At 39.7% G+C, this 19,358-nt stretch overlaps 1 protein-coding gene across 6 annotated transcripts in view; it reads left to right on the top strand.

Moving 5' to 3' along the window:
* Positions 1-12,350: 12,350 nt before the first annotated feature.
* Positions 12,351-19,358, top strand: part of SPICE1 (spindle and centriole associated protein 1) — a 54,053-nt gene continuing 47,045 nt past the window's right edge. For 4 of the 6 annotated variants that reach the window (XM_087439601.1, XM_087439602.1, XM_087439603.1 and 1 more), the window contains exon 1: positions 12,351-12,435. The gene's annotated coding sequence lies outside the window, so the exon portion shown is untranslated. Of the gene's footprint in view, positions 12,436-12,462; positions 12,617-19,358 lie in introns of those variants that run through there. The other 2 variants (XM_087439599.1, XM_087439600.1) reach the window with 2 other exon arrangements.

Below are 19,358 nucleotides of genomic sequence, written 5' to 3'. Positions count from 1 at the left end.
CGTGACTCCTAGTTCAACAGCTAAAAAAGTAAAATATGGTCCATCAGCCAGCATTTAAAATATCTGTGATGGTGAGCTGCCATTGTGCGAGACTGAATCTATGACCAGACAAGGGCCAGATCATATATGACAATAGAACTCTGACCCTCAACCCTTTGCAGCAACCTGTCCAGGAAGCCAAACCATAACCTCTGCAGCAAGCAGCCCAGAACAGTGAGCCTCGGTCAGTGACTCGTCAGTCACAGTGCCAACTTCCCCAGTTTTCGCCCCTGCATCCAACTCAGGACCAGTCAGAGGAAGCCAAATATGCTTCACAAACCATAAAATGCCCTGTTTCTGGACAGCCTACCTCCAGCTGCCCCATGCCACCAAGATCCAATCAGAGCATTTCTGAAGTCCTCTGTTTTCTTCACTATTAAGCTTTCCCACTCCCCTGCCTGCCTTTAAGTCTCTGCCAAACACAAGTGATGGTGGCTTGCTATAGCAAGCTCTGAATAAATAACCTCTGTTTGTTTTCATTTGGTGGTCTTTGTTGATTTCCACAGTTTTCCTGAAGGTTCCACCAAGATACTGTCTGTACTGCCTGTCACCACGGACTCCAGCCTTCAACAAGGTGTGGCCACTTGTGCCGTACTGCTCGCAGTGTCGAGCATGCATTGACATGGTAAGTCAGCACTTGTCTGAACTCTGCTCTTTATTTTTCAGTTCTTTCGCTATCTAGTCTCAGTTTGACATCTGGGTTTTGTTATTGGTTCCCATTCGTTTGGCACCTTTGGTAGAGTCAAGCCATTCCTTTTCATCCCTTTTTGCTCTCTTTTCTGCTTCTGTTTTGTGTTATGTTGTCTAAAAGTGTTGTTTGTCACAGAGTAGGACACAGGCATGGGACCTTTTAGCCTTTTGTTTTAGCTGGCCTCACAGACCAGTGCAGTTCTCACTGGACTGGCATTCTTTCGGACAAACTTTGCTTCGGGTCACCAATAAAACCAGATAAGGTTATCCTTGTGTCTTGATTTTTTTGTCCTGAGAGTTTGGCTTTGATCTACAGAGAGCATTCTCTCTGGTTTTCCACCTGCCTGGAGGTGGAGGTTGTTGGGTCTACATTTAGAGGCACCGATCAAGTTGGGGTCTCAAGACTCAAAGTGCACAAGCGTCATTTTCAACTAACCCTTGCCAGCTCTTATGGGGCAGTCTAAGTCAAATTCCTCTCCTCCTTCTGGAAAAACTCCTACTTCTTTTTTTTACATTTCAATATTTATTTATTTATTTTTAATTGAAATCATATTGGCTTATAACAATGTGTAAATTTCAGGTGTACATTATTATATTTCAGTTTCCGTATAGACTGCATCATGCTCACCACCAGTGGTCTAGTTTTTATCTGTCACCATACACATGTGCCCCTTTATCCCTTTCACCCTCCCCCGACCCCCGTCTCCTCTGGTTACCACTAATCTGTTCTCTTCATCTACGTGTTATTTATCTTCCACATATGAATGAAATCGTATGGTATATGTGTTTCTCTGTCTGCCTTATTTCGCTTAACATAATACCCTCAAGTTCCATCCGTGTTATAGCAAATGGCATGATTTTGTCTTTTTTATGGCTATTATTCCATTGAATGTATATACCATATCTTCTTTATCCATTCATCCATTTATGGACACTTGGGTTGCTTCCACGTCTTTACTATTGTGAATAATGCTGTGATGAATATAGGGATGCATAAATCTCTTTGAATTGTTGATTTCATGTTCTTTGGACAAATACCCAGTAGTAGGACAAATATGATATTTCTATTTTTAATTTTTTCGTAAATCTCCATACTGTTTTCTATAGTCGCTACAGCGGTTTGCACTCCCACCAGCAGTATATGAATGTTCCCTTTTCGGAAAAACTCCTACTTTTTATATGTCCACTCATTATAATTCTAATTCTTGCACCTATATTTCAAATGGCATAACTTCACCAAGGATGATCTGGGCCTTTAATGGCCACTCTGTGGAACACTGGACTTGAAGAAAAGTATTCATTTGAGAGGTACCTTAAAAAAGAAAGAGAAAAAGCTTTCTCAGACCCAGTGGGCAACATTTTTTGATTGGTTTGCAGAAGCATTCAAATGAAATTCTATTCAAAATTGCTTCACTAAAAGATTCTTTGGTCAAAGCTAATGAGCAATTTGGCAAACTTAACAGCCTAGACTCATTTCCGTAGTAAATCTTCCCCCTCCTTGTCCTCCAGTTGCCTTCCTGCAGCCAGCTCTCCCTCTTCTTCCTTATCCTTCTGATCTCTCTCCTTCTTCTTCCCCTTGTCCAGACCCCTACCCTTTCCCAGCAACTCTCCTAAAACCTCCAAATGTCTGTTGCCTCTAAGGTTCCATCCTGCCCATGAACCAGGTATGCAGGCAACTGTAGAATTTAAACCTTTGACCTGAGATAAATTAATAGCTGTAATGAAAGATTTCCTTAAACCCAAGGAAGACCAGCAAATAGTGATAGAAAAATTTGGAATTCTTTGAGTGCATATGACCCAGGGTTACCTGACCTATAGCAACTTCTACACATGTTCATCAGAACCTCAGATGCTAAATCCTGGATGACAGCTGATTGGACAGACCCAGAGAGGGACCTACAGGATCCCTCTTTCACAAAAAACCTCAGGGTCAAAAAAAGGCCAGAAAAATAGGTCAAAGTCTCCTAAAAGCCACACCTGAAACATTTCCAATAATTGATTGGACTATAATTCAATCACGCAAACAAATAAAAAGATGAAACTATAGGAGAGTTCAGCAAAAAATACCTTCTAACAACACTAATCTTTCTGCATTAAACCATGCCATTTTTGTTCAACCTTTTCCTTGGAGTAAACATAGAACACAAGTGGTAGGTATTTCAAATAACTCACAGATTTTTCCCTATCTCCCAACCCTTGTGTCCTTGACTGAATAACATTCCTTCCTGCTCTGTGATACCACCCCTACAAATTTATTAGGGAGAGATATACTTTGCAAATGGAACTATAATATTAAATGCACACCAGAGGGACTATTTCTTGAGGTTCCAGAGGACTTGCCTATTCATAATCAAGTTATGTTCACTCTCTATAAACCTTTCCTTCTCTACATTACTTGATGTATACTCCAGATGAAAATCTTGACACTGTACTTTTTACTCTCTATAGGCTAAAGTTCCCATAGGAATTGACATAGGGAAAATAATTGGAGTAGAATCTATTAAAGTTCAGATAGATCCTACCAAGCTGTTACCCAAACTTCTCCAAAGTTAGAAGCTAGAGAAAAGGAAAGCCTCAAATCTGTAGTCGAGGGCCTTACTTCCAAAGGCCTTTTCATAACCTGCACTAACCCTGGTAACATTCTTTGCCTGTCAATAGAGAAACCAAATGGACAAGGATATTGATTGATTCAAGATCTCAGGGAGATCAATAAATTGTTATCCCTCCCCTCCCATTAGTACCAAATACTAAATACTATCCTGTCATCAGTTCTTCTCCAAACCACCTCCTTCACTGTAGTGGATCATTGCTCTGCCTTTCTCAGTGTGTCCCTACACCAGGACAGTCAATACCTTTTGCCTTCATCTGAGAGGAAAATACATGGACAGCTAGGCCCTAAGAGTTCACTGAAGCCCTCTCCTATTTTTCTTAGTTCCTTAATCGAGAACTAAAAGATCCAAATTTCTATTGTGATTCAGTTCTGATATAATATATAGATGATCTCCTACTTTGGAGAAGCTTGTAAAAATGATTCCATTTACTTGCTCTCAGCCTTAGCAGAAAAGGGGCATAAAGTTTTAAAAAAGATAAATTACAATTTTGCTAAAACATGTTCCATCATTTAGAGCACAACCTATTTAAGGAGAGAAAAACATTCTCTCATGACAGAATGAAGACTATCCAAACTTATCCTAGACTCCTCACAAAACTACAATTGAGATGACATCTAGGCCTAACTGGATATTTCAGACAATGGGTGCAAATTTTTTTGAGATTGTGACACCTCGTTATGAAATGGCTAAGTCTTCAGTAAGCACCACTCTCTTCTGGGAGCCCAAGTATTAAACAAGCCTTATATAATCTTCAACAGCCTGCTTCCCTAGACATCTCTTACAACAGCAAAAAACTCTTCTGTCTATTTGTGCGTGAGTGTTCTGGACAAACCTTGGAGTTTTAACTCAACTTCATGGGAACCATCAAAAACCCATCACTCACTGTAGCCTCACCCTCACTCCCATGGTAAAGGCAGATACTCCTTGTCTTAGGGCAATACTGCCTCTGCAAAACTTGTCGGTGCGTCTCCTGAATTAGTTCTAGGCTCCCTGTTTGACCTTATGGTTCCTCATGCAGTACAGACTTCACTACTGACTGAGGACAACCAACACTGTTCAGTCAGCTGATTAACCTCTTATGAATTTCTGTTGCCCTCTCCCTCTCACACTACCATTCATTGCTGGAACACCCTGAATCCCTCCACTCTCCTGTCCTCACCAGAAGAAGGGGAACCTCATGATTGTCTTGCTTCTGTTAGGGAACTTTCTGTACCTTGCTCAGTTTTAGCAGAGACTCCCATCAAGAATCCTGACCTAATATTTGTTTGGGTCATACTTCAAACTTGAAACTGGAGATTATCAAGCTATCTCTAATGCTATCACTAATCTAAACTCTCCTTTTTGGATAGTCCTCTACCTGAGGTAAAGTTAGTCCAGGTGGCCGAATTTATAACACTTATTAGAGTTTGTCACCTAGCCAAAGACCAGAGAGGAAACACGTATACAGATAGCAGGTATGCTTCTGGAGTAGTACATGATGCTGTAGAAACAAAAATGTTTTCTCACCTCTGCTGGAACCCCCATCAAAAATGGACAACAAATTAAGGAAATTTTAGATGCACTTCTACTGCCCAGTGAGATGGCTATTATAAAGACTGAGGCCCAGGCTAACAGAGATAATGTTGAAGTTAAAGGAATTGCTCTAGTAGATCATTTTGCCAAACAAGCAGCCTTAACCAAGGTTATGATACTAACTAGACTCCCAAAGTATAAATCTCTGGACTGAGTCAAAGAGGCCATTATCAAATATCTACATTTAGCCCCTGATTCGGAAAAAGAAGAATGGAAAAAATGTGGTGTATCCTTCACTCAGATAACCCTTGGCACTCTCAAGATGGCCATTTGGTGGCACCAGCTGATTTCAAATGTATATTAACTGAATTTCTCCATGAAACTACTCATCATGGTAAAGACAAATTGCTTACTCTCTTAAATCAACATTGGTGGGGAAACTTTAAAAAGACAGCTGAGATTATTTTGGGGCCATGTGTTACTTGTGAATAACATAATCCTGGAAAAACTGTAAACGTGGGGCATGGCCAGGAACAAAAGTCTCAAGGACCCTTGAACAACTTTGGATGGATTTTATCCAGCTTCCCCTCTCCATGGGGTTTGTTTATTTTCAGGATGGGTTAAAGCATTTCACTGCTGAAAATCTTCTTTGCTGAAAACTCCTTTCAGTCTCTAAAAAGGCACTTGATCTTGTGTTTCCAATTGGCATATAACAACTTTTATTTCAAGTCACCAAGGCACACAATTTACATGAAGCACGATAAAAGAACTTTGTAAAGCGTTACCCCTTCTCAGAAATTATACTGTCCTTACCACCCACAAATTTCTGGAAATCAAAAGAATCAATGTCATCCTTAAACTAAAATTAGCAAAACTTTCGGAAATCCTCGAGCTCCCTTGGCTAAAGGTATTCCCACTAGCCCATATGGCTATATGATCCATTCCCTTAAAGACACATCAGTTATATCTCTGTGAACTCTTAACAGGAAGGTCCGTACATTTAGAAATTTTACCCTTGATACTAGACTCTTCTCTGCTGCATGCAGATGTGGAAAAATATTGCAAGAGCGTCATGTACAATACCCTGTCCTATCATGAACAAGTTAAAGCCAGCTTCCCACAATACTTCTTAAATAGGCTCCTCATGATCATCAACCAGGAAATTTCATCTATTGGAAGAAACATTGGATAAAAAATGCTCTTGAACTTCGTTGGAAGGGGCCTTATCAGGTACTATTAACAAGAAATACGTTAGTGAAACATCATCAAGTCAATCCTTGACTTCACATTTCACAACTAAAGAAACAACTCAGAATTCTGTAGAGCTGGAAGGCTACTCCAATAGGGGATTTCTAGCTGAGGATTCTCAGAGATCCTCTTGAAGCAGCCTATCTTTGGAAATAGACAGTCGACCCAAGACCTTTGGAATAAGCACATGGCCTCAGATAACGGACAGTTTCCACCTAAGACATTGGACCAAGACCCCAGTGTAATTCCTATTTTGTTTTGACCTCTTTACTGATAATCATTCTCCTTCTCATTTAGTATAGTCCACTGGTGTTTTCTACTCATAATGGCCCCTTCTCTCTTTCTTTTCCTCTTTAATGTAATTGTTAGATCAGAACATACTCATTCTAATAGTATTCTTAGATTATCCCAAATAGCCTCTGCCCTCAATTTACTGACTGTTGGATATGTCATCCATCATTGGACCTCCAGGATAAAAAACGTCTAGGCTATTCCAGTGTCATCAAATGAGACCACAGGGAATTATAGCCAATAGCCAATTATAGTAAGCCAACCCACTTACACCTACATGGAAAATGACCTTAAACATATTAACCTATGACTTTGCTAGTTTCCCTTCTCCCCAAAAAAGAACTAATTGTTACAGTCTATTGATTAGACCCCAGGTAATTCTAAATTTGAATTCAAGAAACTACGTAGGGTGATTGGCCAAATACTTGCTACCTGGAAGAGATCATCAGAGATCCAAATAGGTAAGGTCTTGGTTCTAACTTCATGCATGATCAGCATCTTTTTTCTTGGATATCCATGTGCCCCTACAGGCTGCTGCTTTCTTTGCAGCCAGGACACATGGTCTTGCTTGCCTTAGACTAACACTTCACGCACTGTAGTAATAGTATTCCAAGACTTGTTTGTACACAGAGACTCTAATTCTATAAACCACCAAGGATGGAAATTCTGACTCAGTTACAAGCTCCAAAAAGAGGCCACCCTTGATTGTTCAGGTACTCTACCTGGAAGAATTACTGACTGATTGTTTTTCCTAACAATCAGAGCAGTCTTTCCAATGTGAGAATTATACAAATAGAAAAGACTGTAAGAAACTTATCATTAACTCTGGCAGAAGTTATTAATGATGCCACCTCAGCTCTGGATGGAATACAGAACAGTCTTAATTCATTGGCATGAACAGTGGTAGACAATTGCATTGCCCTTGGTTTCTTGCTTGCTAGTCATGATGGTGTCTGTGCCATTGCTACTATTCCTTGGATTAATAAAACAGGCAAGGTAGACTAAGCTATTCATTCTCTTAAAGAAAAAGCTACTTGACTCTCTAAGGTTGATCCTCATGACCTATGACATTTGTTTTCTTGGCCTGGGTTGGGCATTTGGGGTTCCTGGTTATGAAGCATCTTACAGGTACTATTACTTGTTATTGTTTTTGTTATAGTGCCATGATGTTGGTCTATTGCATTCTATCTAGAGTTTTAAATACTGCTCTCTTGTCAGATGATTGCCACGATGATCCAACAATAAAAAGGTCAAAGAGATCACACAATACAATTGACTATGGAGACAACTGGATTATCTCAAGTGGTGAAAATACAGATCTCTAGATTTCTCTGAATTGCTCAAACTCTTGCAAGCAAAAGAATGACCAAAAGAAGGGACTGAGAGGCTGAATATTCAAACAGACAATGTCCAGACCATATATGATAATAGAACTTGATCCACAACCTCTGCAGCAATCAGTCCCAGAAGCCAAACCATAACTTGTGCAACAATCAGCCCAGAATGGTCATGACTGTTACCTTCTCTATTTTTTGCCCCTCATGACTGACCAGAGATCCATATGATTTATACCCTAGTTTAAGTATTTTTACATTTTAAAAATTATAAAATACAAAAAGTATGATTCTTTTCATAGTAGTACTCAAGATGAATCTTTCCAATATTAGAAAAGAAATCAATGTTGGGGCCAGCCCAGTGGCGTAGTGGTTAAGTTCTTGTGCTCCTCTTCAGTGGCCTGGGGTTCACAGGTTCAAATCCCAGAGGCGGACCTATGCACCACTCATCAAGCCATGCTGTGGCAGCACCCCATATACAAAATAGAGGAAGATGGGCACAGACATTAGCTCAGGGCTGATCTTCCTCGCACACACACACAAAAATCAACGTCATAAAAAATATATGCAGTTGTGGAAACAAAGACTACTGATGTGAGAATAAATAGAGACTATTTATTCAGAGCTTGATATAGGAAGGATTTCAGCCACCATCACTTGGATTTGGCAGAGACTCAAAGACAGGAGGGTAGTGGAAAAGATTTATAGTGAAATAGAAGACTTCAGAAATACTCTAATTAGAAGCTGAAATGGGGAAGCGAGAAGTAGGCTAAGTAGAAGTGGGACATCTTATGGTTTGGGGAGCATATCCGGCTCATATTTAGACCACCCAGAGAAAGCTTCCTTTTCATTCCCAAGAAACCACTAGTCTGTTTTCTGCCAATACATTAGGTTTCATTTTCTAGAGTCTTATATAAATGGACTTATATGGTATGTATTTTTTTTGTTTTTTTTTTGGCACTCAGCATAATTGTTTTGTTAGATGAGTTTTGTTAAAATTTTGTTAAGAATTTTTGCATCTATATTCATGAGGGATATTGGTCTGTAGTTTTCTTTTCTTGTAATGCTTCTCACTGCTTAAGGTATCTGGATAATGCCGGTCTCATTGAGTGAGTTGGGAAGTATTCCCTCCTCTTCAATGTTTTTGAGTTTGTGTTGAAGAATTTGCGTAGAATTGGTAATATTTCTTCCCAAATGTTTGGTAGAATTCACTGGTGAAGCCATCTGGGCCTGTAGTTTTCTTTGTGGGAAGGTTTTCTTCCTGCAATTTTAATTTCTTTAATAGCTATAAGGCTATTCAGGTTATCTACTTTTTTCTTGAGAAAGCTTTGGTAATTTATGTCTTTCAAGGAATTTGTCCATTTTATCTGTTGTTAAATTTATTGCCTTAAAGTTGTTCAAAATATTATTTTATTCTTTTAGTATCTGTAGAATCTGTTACCTCTGCCATTTCTGATATTGGTAATTTATATGTAATTTTTCCCTGATCAATTTGTTTAGAGGTTTATCAATTTAATTAATCTTCTAAAAAATTCAGCTGTTAGTTTCACTGGTTTTCTCTATTGTTTTTTGCTTTTCTATTTTATTGATTCAGCTTTAATCTTTCTTATTTCCTTTCTTCTTCTTAATTTGGGTTTAACTTGCTCTTCTCTATCTAATTTCTAAAGGTAGAAGCTGAGGTCATTGATTTGGGACCTTCTTTTCCAATATAGGTGTTTAGTGCTATAAATTTATATATATCTATTTCTCTTGAATTACTGTCTCCATTACATCCCACAAGTTTTTTTTTTTTTTTTTTTTTTTTAATTTTTCCCCCAAAGCCCCAGTAGATAGTTGTAGGTCATAGCTGCACATCTTTCTAGTTGCTGTATGTGGGACGCGGCCTCAGCGTGGCCAGAGAAGCAGTGCTTCGGTGCACGCCCGGGATCCGAACCTGGGCCGCCAGTAGCGGAGCGTGTGCACTTAACCGCTAAGCCACGGGGCCGGCCCTCCACAAGTTTTGATATGCTATATTTTCATTTTTTCCATTCAAAATATATTTTATTTTCTGTTTTGATTTCTTGTTTGATTAATAGCTTATTTAGAGGTGTATTTTTTTCCCCAAACTTTGACAGATTTGCCAAGAATCATTATGGTTTTGATTTCTAATTTAATTACACTGTGGTCAGAGAACATACCTACAATGACTTGAATCCTTTCGAATTTGTTGAAACTTGTTTTATGGTCCAGATTATTGTCCATCTTGCTAAAAGTTCTGTATATATGAGAAGAATGTGTATTCTGCTGGTTGTTAGAGAAGTATTCTGTAAATGTCAATTAGGTCAAGATGGTTGATAGTGTTGTTCAAGTCTATTATAAACGTGCTAATTTTCTGTCTACTTGTATTATAAATTATTCAGGGATGGGCATTGCAATTTCTGACTAAAATTGTAGACTTTTTATTTCACTTTGCAGTTCTATCAGTTTTTGCTTCATTTATTTTCAAGCTCTCTTACTGGTGCATAAATATTTTAGGATTGTTATATACTATTGATTTAATGGCCCCTTTACCATCATGAAATGATCTTCTTTATCCCTGGTAATAGTCTTTGCTCTGAAGTCTATTTCATATAATATTGATAAAGCCACTCAAGCTTTCTTTTGACTAGTGTTAGCAAGATATACCTTTTTTCCATCCTTGTACTTTAAAATTACTTGTGTTTTTATATTTAATGTGTGTTTCTTTTTATAGGCAACAATTTAAAAAATCCAATCTGACAATTTCTGCCTTTTAATTGGGGTATTTAGATCATTTACATTTAATGTAATAATTGATATGAATCTATCGCCTTGCTATTTGCTTTCTATTTCTCTCATCTGTTCTTTGTTTAGTTTTTTGCACTTTTTTGGCCTACTTTTAGATTAATCAGGTTAATCAAGTATTTTTTATTATCTCTTTTGGAATATCTCTTTTTATAGATATCATTTATTTTAGCTATAACTCTTATTATTTTAGTGGTGTGTTCGAGTTTATAGCATACAACTTTAACTTATAAAAGTCTACTTTCAAGTAATATTATCACACATCAAGCATAGTTTAAGCAATGTACACAGTTTTTTGTTTTTTCAATCCATTTAAGATGTTCTGCTGTCTTCTTGCTTGCAATGTTTCTAGTGAGAAATATTGTTTCTTTTTAATGTCTTTTCTCTCTGGCTGCTTTTAAGATTTTTTTCACTGGTTCTGAGCAATTTGATTATCATGTACCTTGATGTAATGTTCTTCATGTTTCTTGTGTTTGGGTTTTGTTGAGCTTCTGGAAGGAAGTTTTGTGGGTAAAGATGCTGATAGGAGGATTGAATTAGTGATGGGAACTTATGGAAGTTCTCTTCAGATTGCTTCAATGTTGGCAGTGAAATAGGAAGCAAGGTCACTGGCTGAGACTGAGGATAGAGGAAAGATGGGCATGAGAGAAGGTATAAAGCTGTCATCTAGGAGGGTAGGAGAATCAATGGAGCACAGAACTGTAATATGGGGTCCTCAGACATCTTTAGGGGCCTACTTAAAATTAGTGATAAAGAATTTAAAGTCAGCATGGTTGGGTGTTTTTCTCCTTTCAGTTGCAAGGGTACAGGCACTTAGTAAGTACTGTGTTGGGATTGCCAGAATTGTGGTTTTACCAAGTGTTACATCAACTCAGAGAGGGGCAAGGAGTTCAGGATGTATGCAGGAGATGATTTTATTGGTGGACCATTGAATATATCTACCAAACTTTCTCAGAGTGAAAACTATTAACAGGCAGTTCTTTGCATCTAGAAGGTGTTGAATATGTATTTGCTGATCCATGTACGGGTTTCTTAACAACAGAAAACCAGGGACTAAAGGAAGTTGTCTTATTGGAGCAAATTAACGCTGTTTTCAAATAAAATGCTTTGCAAAGTCCTTAACATGGCCTACACAACTCTGCCTGTCCTGGCTCCAGCCTCTTGGGGCGGCCTCCCTTACACCAAGCTCCCACTGTTCTCTGAACTCCAGACATACTGGACTTCTGGTCCCTTGCACTTGCCACACACCTTCGCATATGTGGCTCCCTCTGCAGGAACGCTCTACCCTTCCCTGGTGGCTTACTCATCCTTGCTTTTCAGCTTTTCTGAGTATTTCAGATATTCCTATAAGCTTAGTATCTAGTTAGTATGCCTACTTCTTAGCAGTCGACAGTTTCAATTTTACATTTGTGTCATTGATAGCTGTCTGCTACTAAGCTTCCTGAGGACACGGACCTTGCCTGTTTGCAGTCCCCATTGAACCTAGCATAGTCTCTGGCACGTTGGTAGGTAGTAATAAACATTTTTGAATAAATAAATAGAGGTGAAAGTAAGTAACTGTGATATGTGAAGCCTAGTGTGGAAAGCAACATCTTTCTTTTAGAGAATTTACTACAAACTGGCTAATGCTACACGCCTTCCCTCCAAAGCTTTGCCCGGAACCCTGCAGAAAGCATACACGTGGAAGGCACAACTCAAAACACCCTTCTATTCCCTTGCCCGGTGCCAGACTTTGGGAGGCGCCTGCGCAATGGCCTCGCCGGATATACGCAAGGGAGTGGGGCGGGGCTCCGGTAACCTAGGCAACATCCCGGAAGCGGCGGGCTGCGTCAACCTGTGGCGGGCCGGGCGTTTCTGGATCCTGAAGTTTTTAGTCGTGGTGGAGGCAGCGGTCGGGGCACGGCAAGGCAGGTTGCGATGACCGGGCGGAGGCCTGCAGGCCGCAGCCCCACCGAGCCTGAGGGACCCGGGCTGCAGGGCGGGGAGAACGGGGTGGCTCTCCCTTTCTGTTCGCTGGGATCCAGGCGCCTGGGTAGAGGATCCTGACTACAGACAGCGCACCCGCTACTCTGTGATTTGCAAGTGTATGTGCGTGTCAGGATGCGTGTCTGGGTGTGTTTGTGTTTGGCGCACTCCGTCTAGGAGCATCCTGAGTGTGCGCGCGCGCGCCGCTGTCGTGCACGTCTGCACAGAGCTAGAAATTGGGGGTACCTATTGTGGTCTTCAAGGAGTTCACGGTCTAGCAGGAGACAGACAGACTACCCAGAGTACTTGGGGACAGGAGAGTCATTTAAGTCTATTGGATGGTCAGGAAAGGGTTTATCAGCAAGGGCCACTTGAATGAGTTTTGAGGAGTGGGTGGGAGTTAACCCCGTGGAGAAGGGAGCGAAAGACTGAAGGGTGTTCCAAGTGGAGCATAAAGAATGTTTGGAAGAGTGTGTGAAGGCGAGAGCTTTGTTTTAGGATAAGTGGGAGATGTGAGAGGAGAAAAGCCTGGAAAGGAAGGTCAGCGGGCCACATGGAGGGAGAGGGTCTGAGTGTCGCGCTGAGTTGGATTCCTCTCTGCAGGGGTAGCCGTTCAAGTCTTGTGAGGAAGGAAGTAAAAGGTTGAGAGTTATACTCTGTCCGTATATCTGGGTGGGATTGATTGAAGGGACAGTGTTTGGAAAGAGGTCTTGTTACCCTTTGATCAATTTTCCACTAGCCAGAGTGGATTTGCTTAATCTCATCCTGTCTCCTTCAGTGGCTTCCTGTAGGTCTTTAGGATAGTGTTCAAATTGCTGTGGCTCACAAGGCCAGGCTCTGGCCTCTGCCTTTCTTTTTATCCTCTTTCTAGCCTCTCACCCTCTCAAATCTCTGTTAGTTAAACTGAACTTCTCAAACCCTTTGTAAATATCTTTTCCCCCACCTGGAACATTGTTTCCCCCACTTCTGACTTTTTATTTGTGCTTTAGCTCTCGGCTTAAATATTTTTGGGGGAATTAGAGGGAGGAGATGGTCTTTTCTTACTGTGGAGAGTATGTTAGGTATTTCCATGACACTGAATTTACTTCCTACGTTACCCTTTCATAGCAGTTACTGTGGTCCTCTGATAAACTCTAGGCTCTGTGAGGGTGCCGACTATTCTACTTTCTTGCTGTATCTGGTGCCTGGCTTTTGGCAGGTGCTTTCAAAATATTTGTTGAAATAATAGATGGATGATGAAGTGAATGAGTGAATGAGCAAATGAAGTTCAATTAGGAGAAATAACAAGAGCCTGGACAAAAACCTTGGTAGTAGAGACGAAGAAGAGGGGACAAATGAGAGACATATTTCAGGGAAAGAATGAATAGATTCTGGTATCTGATTGGCCATGAGACAAGAAGGAAGAGAGGTGATCCTAAGGTTTTAAACTGGAGCAACTAGAAGGGTGGTAATTCTGTAAATTCAGCTTAATTCAGCAAACATTTACTGGGCAAGCCAATTATATATCAAGAACTAGAGGTTGGTAGGGAGTGGGTGTGGATGATAAGCTGTGTTTTGACGGTACTGTATTTGAGATATTTGGGAGATGTGCATAGAAGGCAGTTAGAAATGAGCATTTGGTGTTTTGTGGAAAGGTGTGAATCCTTGATTTGGGACTCATTTTCACAGTGTGTTTATGCGCCCACTGCATTCATAGCTTTGCTCAAGAGAGTGGGTGAGATCACTGAGGGAAGGTCTGGACTCCTTTTCATTGATCTGGAGGGTAAGCTCCAGGAGAGCTGGCACCATATTAGACTTGTCCAGTCTCCGTCCAGTGCCTGATGTGTGGTCGACTCTCAAAAGACAATTATTGGATGAAGACAGGGGGTGTCCAATGGAAGGACAAGAGGACTGGGATAGAACTGGGTGAAGATCCTTGATTGTGTGGTATGTAAGGGGGGGGGGTGAACAGAGCCTGCAAAGAAGAGGGGAAAAGAATAGGAGAGAAACCAGGAGAAAGAGTGTCATGGAAGCCAAGGGAGGGGGTGTCCAGGAGTGGGAGTCTGTAGAGCTGGAAAGGGCCTGAGAAATAAGAAGGGACCAATAATTTTAGCAATTAGGAAGCTATTAGTATTTTAGATTTCCTCCACACAGGCCTCATTTTCTAGGCTGTGCTCATTTTATTTGACTCATTAGCATTATAAACCATCAGAATATCTCTACAGTCTCACGTGTCAGCATGTAAACTGTAGCTCCCTTATGATATCTGGTTCCTAAAAGTGGCACAAAACCCCTTTGTTAGACCACAGAGTCTGATCCTTGATTAAGAAAAATGTGGTCACCATTATTGATGTTCAAGAGGACACTTTTTAGTGCAAAGCTGGTCCCCGTGTTACAAAAGTTTAGAGTGTAACTGGGGCTTAGTAAATAAAAGTGCTGAAATATGCCTCTCCTTCATGAAGTTTGTTGGTGGAGGAAGTCCAGAGATGGGGTAGCAGCTTAATTACACCTTTGTAATCTTACCATACACAGGCTGGACCTTAGAGTTGGCCAGTATATTAGTTTCCTTTGCCGTACAGCAAATTACCACAAACTTGGTGGCTTAAAACAATACTTTTATTATCTCACAATTTCCATGGGTCAGGAGTTTGGACATGGGTTAACCGGGTACTGTGCTTAGGGTCTCACAAAGTTGTGATTAAGGTGTTGGTGGTCTGCGTTTTCATTTGGAGCCTCAACTTGGGAAAAATCTACTTCCAGGCTCACCTCACTCAAGTTGTTGGCAGAATTCATTTCCCTGTGGCAGTAAGACTGAGGGGTCTCGGCTTCTTACTGGCTTTCTGCTGGAGGCTGCCCACAGTTCTCTGACTTTCCAGCCACATGGCCCTTTTCATATGCAGTCACAGCATGGCAGTTTGCTTCTTCAGGGCGAGCAGGAGAGAATCTCTTCCTCCCTCTTCTAAGACAGAGACTTGTATAATCTTTTTTTTTTAATTTAATTATTATTTTTTTATTGCTGTAACATTGGTTGATAACATTGTATAAATTTCAGGTGTGCATCATTATACTTCTATTTCTGCATAGATTACATCATGTTCACTACCCAAAGACTAATTACAATCCATCACCACACACATGTGCCTAATCATCCCTTTCGCCCTCCTCCCTCCCTCCATCCCCTCTGGTAACCACCAATCTCTGTCTCTATATGTATAATCTAATGTAATCACAGGAATGCCATCTCACATTTGCCTTATTTTATTGGATAAAAGTCACAGGAAGAAAAAGGAAAAAAATCCCAAACCAAGTCACAAGTCCTGCCCAAGCTCAAGGGGAAGGAATTATACCACGGCATGACTCATTGGGGGCCATCTTAGAGTAACCACAGCCAGCTTTGCTAGGCTAAATTGAAGTGAAAAAAAAAAACAAAGGCAACAGTTGTATAGTATCTTAGTCCATTCAGGCTACTGTAACAAAATACCAGAACAGGTAGCTTATAAACAACAGAAGTCTATTTCTCACAGTTCTGGAGGCTGAGAAGTCTGGAATCAAGGGACCAGTGTGATATGTTCTGGTGAGGGCCCTCTTCCTGGTTCACAGCCGGCACCTTTTTGCTGTGCCCTCACGTGGTGGACTGGGCTAGCGAGGGGCTAGGGATCTCTCTGGAGCCTCTTTTATAAGAGCACTAATCCCATTCATGAGAGCTCTGCCTCCCAAATGCCCCACCTCCTAATACCATCACCTTTGGGGGTTAGGATTCAACATATGAATTTTGGGGGAACACATTCAGACCATAGCATATACCTTCGTTTCACCACTGTTTCTGTTTGTTACGTGAATATGGTTTCTTTGTATGTTACATTTTCTGATGTTAAAATTGATAACTTCACATTCACACAAATAATACTCAGGTGTTTGATCAATTGTTTATATTAATATCCATATCTCTTTGCTTAAGAAAAGCTCATCTGTTTGGATACATAGTATTTACCATCAGAAGTCACCATTAGTGTATAAATAACTATGATAAAAAAATAGTGGTGGCTGGCCCGGTGGCGTAGTGGTTAAGTTTATGTGCTCCGCTTTGGCGGCCCAGGGTTCACAGGGTCAGATCCCGGGTGCAGACCTATGCATGGCTTGTCAAGCCGTGCTGTGGCAGGCGTCCTGCATATAAAGTAGAGGAAGAGAGGCACGGATGTTAGCCCAGGGCCGGTCTTCCTCAGCAAAAAGAGGAGGATTGGCAACAGATGTTAGCTCAGGGCTAATCTTCCTCACCAAAAAAAAAAAAAAAAAAAAAAAGCTGCTTTTCCTAAATTTTTGATATTGTTATATAGAGGGCCTTGCCAGCAAGAGAAACAAGTATGTAAGCCTTTTGACCTCTCATAAGCCTTTGCATACTTCAGATTCTTGTTTGATTCTTCAGAATTGAGGCTGGTAGAATTTCAGCCTCTGAATAATTATAATATTTTAAATAATATAACTTGAAATAAATTATTTTAAGAGTAACATGGGTTCATTGTAGAGAGTTTGGAATATATAGAACCAATCAGAGATAACTCAATTCTGGCATGGTTTTCTAGAAGGTGCATTGCAATTAGTTGGTCAGACCTGGTTTTGAATGTCAGCTGCTAGCTCTGTCCCTTATTGGTGTGACTTTGAGCAATATACTTAATCTTTCTAAGCCCCATTTTTCTCATTTGGGAAAGAAGGTTAATTGTTGTTGTCGCTAACATCATCATTAACTCTTAAATAGAACTTAGTATGTGCTAGGCAGGGATTCTCAAGTACCTTATATATTTAATTAGTTACATTTTACAGTTAGTGAAGGAGCTGGGATGTGAACCCAGGCAGTCTGGTTTCAGACTGTACTTTCATTCACTGTGCTATATTGTCTCTCAAGACAGTATATGCCTCATAGGGTTGTGGGATTAAATGGGAAGTGCTTAGCACAGATAAGTGCTTTATTAATAAAGTATGTATATTAACATCATTGAGAATACACTAATATGCAGTTCTGTATTCCGCTTTTTACACTTAACTTTCTATTTATTTTCCTGTCGTCAAGCATTCTTCTTAATATAATTTTAATGGATGCATAATTCATCATATAGATTTACTCACATTTTATGATTCTCCTTTGTTTCTGCAGAGATCTAAGTGGTTAAAGAGTAAAATACAATAGAAACCCTCTTTTTGAACAACTGTTATATTTTTTCCATATCTTTTTTTATAACAGCTTTATTGAGATATAACTCACATACCATAAAATTTACGCCTTTAAAGTGTACAGTTCAGAGGTTGTGCAACCATCACCACTATCTAATTCCAGAACATTTTCATCACCCCAAAAGGAAACCCCATGCCCATTAGTAGTCACTCTCCATTCCCTCCCTTCTTGAGACCCTACCAACCACTAACTTACTTTATGTCTCTATGGATTTGCCTATCCTAGACGTTTCATATAAGTGGAATCATACAATATATGGCCCTTGGTGTCTGGCTTCTTTCTCTTAGCATAATATTTTCATAGTTTATCCATGTTGTAGTACTGATGTACTTCATTCCTTTTTATTGCCAGGTAATATGACAATGTATGGATACACCATATTTTATTTATCCCTTCATCAGTTGGTGGACATTTGGGATGTTTCCACATCTTGTCTGTAAAGGATAATCCTGCTATGAACATTCACCTACAAGTTTTTGTGTGAATATGTGTTTTTAATTCTTTTGGGTATATACCTAGGACTAGAATTGCTGGGTCATATGGTAACTATGTTTAACTTTTTCAGGAACTGCCAAACTGTTTTCCAAAGTGGCTACTCTATTTTCTACTTCCACTGGCAATATATGAGGATTCCAGTTTCTCCACATTCTTGCCTTGCCTGTTATTTCCATCTTTTGGATTATAACCATCCTAGTGGGTGTAAGGTGGTATCTTCCTGTGGTTTTGATTTTCATTATCCTACTGGCTAATGGTATTGAACATCTTTTCACAAGTTTATTGCCATTTTTAGTATCTTGTTTGGAGAAATGTCTATTCAAATCCCTTAGCCATTTTAAAATTAGGTTATTTGTTTTTATTGCTGAGTTGTAAGAGTTCTTTATATGTTCTGGATACAAGTTCCTTATCAGATATATGATTTGCAAATATTTTATCGCATTCTTTTGGTTGTCTTTTCACTGTCTTGATGGTATCTTTTAAGCACGAAAGTTTTTAATTTTGATGGAGTCCAGTTTATTTTTCCTTTGATTGCTTGTGCTTTTAGTGTCAGATATATCTAAGAAACCATTGCTTAATCCAGGGTTTATCAAGATGTGCACTTTTAGGAGTTTTGTACTTTTACCTCTTACATTTACGTCTGTGAATCATTTTAAGTTAATTTTTATATATGTTGTGAGGTAGGGGTCCTACTTCCTTCTTTTTCATATGGATGTCCAGTTGTCCCAGCACCATTTATTGAAAAGACTGTTTTTTCGCCATGAATTGTTTCTTTGCACTCTTGTTAAATATCAAACTGACCATAAATGTAAGGGTTTGTTTTCAATTCTGTGTTCTATTCCATTCCATATCTCTTTTAATGGTATTTATGACTCTGGCACTTGCTGTATGACCTTCACAGTTGGTTAACTGTTTGTCCCTTAGTTTTCTCATCTTTAAAATGAGTAATAGTAAATACTTCCTGGGATTATTGTGAGGATTCAAGAAGATAATTTGTGGAAAGAGCTTAGAACAGGACCTGGCTTGTAGAAAGCACTCAATATTTGTTAGCTGTTGCTGTCATCACCACTGCCACCCCTGTCGTCATCATCACCATCACCATAATGAAACTTAAATGTTATTCTCTAATTTGTATGTGATTTATCTCCTTTGCTGGGTTGCAAA

This window comes from Ceratotherium simum, chromosome 15 (assembly GCF_057802395.1).
Source record: "Ceratotherium simum simum isolate JZ-2026a chromosome 15, ASM5780239v1, whole genome shotgun sequence".
NCBI classification, from domain to species: Eukaryota; Metazoa; Chordata; class Mammalia; order Perissodactyla; family Rhinocerotidae; genus Ceratotherium; species Ceratotherium simum.
Note: the sequence above shows the minus strand (reverse complement) of the source record. Positions and strands in the feature narration are given on the sequence as shown.